Raw genomic sequence first — 4,298 nt, forward strand, 5'->3', positions numbered from 1 at the left:
AAAATGGTGTAAGTTATTCAACTCTTTTATTTATATTATATCCGTGGTCACTAACCTAGATGAGTTCTGAAAATAGTTTAAATTTTGTGTCCATTATCTAAGGAACACTAACATTATAATGTTTACAAGCAAGTTAAAGTAAAACACTTTTCTTTTTTTAGTTTAATTAAACCCTTTCCAACCATACTAATCCTTTGGTTCAAACCTTATCTAGTTCCACCCATTCCTACAGCCCACCTAGAAGGTTGAAACGGCAGTGGCCAAGTTACTTATTATAAATAAAAATGGACAATTGGAGTTCTGGCAATGGTCAGATTCTCCACTCAAGCTGAGTGTTGCGGCTTTAGCCCACTTGCTTAGCCTCCACTGGCTCATTACCAGTGATGTGGCGAGAGGGATGCGCAGGGATCTTTTGAGCTCTGCTCTACCCCTCACACGTGGGGGATAGAGTGGGCTCAGGGATCCTCTGGTCGATTGAGTAAATATTGTATATAAGATTGTAAATGTGACTAGAGATTATTTTTTCATACACATAGTTTGATTATGTTCATTTTGTTTATTCTTCTGTTTGTATATATTTTATGAGAGATTTTTATTATTCATTTATTTATTTTAGAACGAATATGATCAATGACTATTACCTATTGCCTACAACTGTGTGGCAGATTGTAATATCTATCAATAAATAAAAAGTATTTAAAAAAAATTTAATTAAACATGAAACAAAGTAACTGGCTACACCAAAATGTTCAAATATAGATTTGATTTTCTGAATTTTAGTACTAAACAAAATAAGGAAAATTTAAACTATGAATTAAAAATTAAACCGAAATATTGAAATTTCGCGCAGAAACTCCTCAAAATGTGCAAATTCGTGTTCCTTTTCATAATTCGAATTTCTGCCAAGGTTTGACCGAATTTAAAGCAATTGCATTTTTTAATTATAAATATGTTTTTTTTACCTTATGATGTAATCGGTTTCGAAATATTTAGTAATTTTAATTTTTTGATCTTATTTTATTATCCTTTTAAATTGATTAATCGATCTATTTTAATTTTTAAATTTTTTCTACTTTAAAGATCATAATACCTGGCCTCCCTTCTCCAAGTTTTACAGTATTCATCTACTCCCATTGGTCGGATCCAGGTAGAAGAGTGTTCCCGAAAGGTTGCCTCAGCTTTCAGTCTATGGCGAGTACCCTGTGCTTATAGTTTCAACATGCCAGAGCCAACTTTCGTAAGGAGATACTGCTTGCTTCTACAGAGGGCGAGAGGATTTGATCTTCATGCCGGTAAGTCGTTTTAAATATAGCATAACATTAAATTCATCAATTATTAAATTCTAAGCATTTACATTGCACTGAGTAAATTGCAAGTCAGTAACTAAATTTCTTGTATTTAACGTAAAAATTAATTTAATATTTTTTTATTATCTTTCTTTTTTAGCTTTAATTCATTTGACTTGTCCTAAACTTAAACAAATCGACTTAAAATGGACTGCACTTTTGAATTATTGAAAATTACATATGTACATATTTATTGTTGTTTTATTTTTAACATATTTATAATTTCTGCAATTCCTGATCCAGAACCACCCGCAATTTCTCGGCCTGACTCAGGATCAATTGGACAGCCTGGGACAGCAGGAGCAAGACAACCCCCTCGCGGCCATTGGAAAAAAGGATGCTTATGCGCATGAGCAGGATATAGGAAGCACATGAGCACCGTAAATATAAATAAATGTAAATAAATAAGTTATACCTTCAACTCTTTTATTTATATTATACCCGTGGTCACTAACCTAGATGAGTTCTGCAAATGGTTTAAATTTTGTCTCCATTATCTAAGGAATAATAACATCATAATGTTTACAAGCAATTTAAAGTAAAGCACGAATTATATTAAGCCGCATATTTTGGCTTATAAACATTATTACGTTTATTTTCGTAGAGGTAATAGTTTGATGATATTTGGATATGCAATTCTGTCCAAACAACTAGAAATTAATTTATGTTATGTTATTAATAAATGTCATAAACTACTTTATAGCACATTAGATTTTAGTGGTAATAGACAATTGTACATTGCACATGCTTCCTGAGATATGGATTTCCCACGATTAGTTCTCCAACTAGTCATTTTTTATGAATCGTTACTTTTTAAACAACTGTATCTCGGAAATTACTCAACGTAAACAACCATCCTGGTTGGTATGCACACATAGCTCTAATATGGTTTTAAAAGCAACATAAATAATAATTTTTTGCAATAACTACACAAACGAATGCATTTCAGAAGTGCATTATTACGCCTTGTCCATAATTTATAATATTGTATTTTCTTACTCAAATGTTGCTCAAACTCCCTTTTTCCAACTCCTCCAATAATTCCGTCAACCACATTACTATATCTCAAAATTTTAAATCCTTTTAATAACCCACCTTCTTTCTTATTTAAATTCCAAAAATCCCTCCTTAACTTAAAAACCCGTGAAATGATAAAAACAAATCTACATCTCAATAATCATATTTCTCCTCTGACCCATATTTTAGAAACCAACATGAGCGACTTACATTTCTCCTACTAAGTCACTCAAACAAAACATAATATTCATTTTTATTTGTAGATAATATAATATTGCATTTAATATTGCTTTTGGAATGTTCTTCTGCCCCTGGATGCTAGTTCAAAGGCAACATGCAAAGCCTGCATGTGTTGCGGGTATCGTAGCCCCCAGCGCCGCACAGGAGAGGTCTATTTCAGGTAGATACGATTATCTAGATGAGGTTCATATTGTATTTTGCTATGTATCGAGGTTTTAACATTCTGACAACAACAACATGGTAAATGTCGTTATATGATTTAGCCACATCTGCAAGGATACCTGGGCACCTGTGTTTGTATCCACATTAGTTTTCTATACCAGTTTTTCGAACCTGGGGTAAATAGGTTTTAAGCTGGTACAAGCCCTTCCTAGACATGTCAAACTTTCCGATTCCCGATCATTTCTAGGGGTTTGCCCACCTAGGGGGCCTTCTGCCACCTATGGCCAATCAGAAATAGGATTCCAAAAAGGCGACGCCCCTTTTCAAGTGGATGGATCAAGTGAAGTCACACATTGAAGACGAAGACAGCCGAGAGAAGAGGTCCTGAGAAGGGCTCTTCAGATATGGAACTCCACGGCTAGACGAAGTCCTAAGACCTGGATGCCATCCCTTCTGAACAAGATGACACTCACGTTACTACACGCATCAACCAATTTAATCTACTCAGCACTCATTGAGATATATATTAGGTAATAATGTAATAATCTATATTTTATGGCAAACCATTTATCTGAATCATTTCAATCATTTTAATAACATCATTGTAAAGAAATACTTAGTTCCTTTATGTAATTTACTTACTATCATATTGCCCAATACCATCCCCAATTATATTATATAATTAATGGTAACGATATTTTATAAAAATAAATATGTTTAATTGGTAACTGGTAAACACACAAAAGGCCTTTAGAAAAGAATCCAATTATAATAATAGCTTTGCAAGACTCAATATCAATTAATTAACTTCTTTCTGGATAATGGCCTTCAGAGATTATCATGGCATCCCGACTAAATCCTGAGACAGTACATAGCAATTTACTTTTCGTACTAAATGTTTTTATATAATGGGACAATAATACGACACAAATACACACCCAGATATTATAGATTACATTCTATGTTGCCACAAAAATAGTCCAGTATTTTCTTATTCCAATGAATCGATCAATCGATGTTGAGAGTTGTAAAAAAATATATTATTTTTATGTTACTTTTTATATTAAAAACACCAGGTGCCGCAGAGTCACCCACGGAAGAAAAGTGCAGAAACATGGCTGCTATCATGAAGAAAAGAGGAAGGGTATATCACTGCAGTGGATACCAGGCCATGTTGGCATAAATGGCAATGAGCAAGCTGACTGGTTGTGCAGAGAACCAGTCTGTTCTACTACTTTCCTTCAGAACAATGAAATCACTTATAAGCTCTTATTGTAAGGACAGAACAAGTGCTAGACACAAAGTTCAAGCGGAAGGAAAGAAGTGGGAGAGCCTACTGGATAAGGATAATCGATTCCCCGACAATTTTAGCAGAGCTGATCTTCCCAGATCCGACACAGTACGATACCTCGGATTCATTTAGGACAAAAGACTCACCTGGAACCAACATTCTAGACTCAAAAGGCAAGAGCTCAACAGACGATTCAGCCAACTATACCGACTGCTCAGCCGGACCTCTCATCTCTCACTAGA

Source organism: Halyomorpha halys, unplaced genomic scaffold (genome assembly GCF_000696795.3).
Source record: "Halyomorpha halys isolate HHAL.00 unplaced genomic scaffold, Hhal_1.1 Scaffold957.1, whole genome shotgun sequence".
Lineage (NCBI taxonomy): Eukaryota > Metazoa > Arthropoda > Insecta > Hemiptera > Pentatomidae > Halyomorpha > Halyomorpha halys.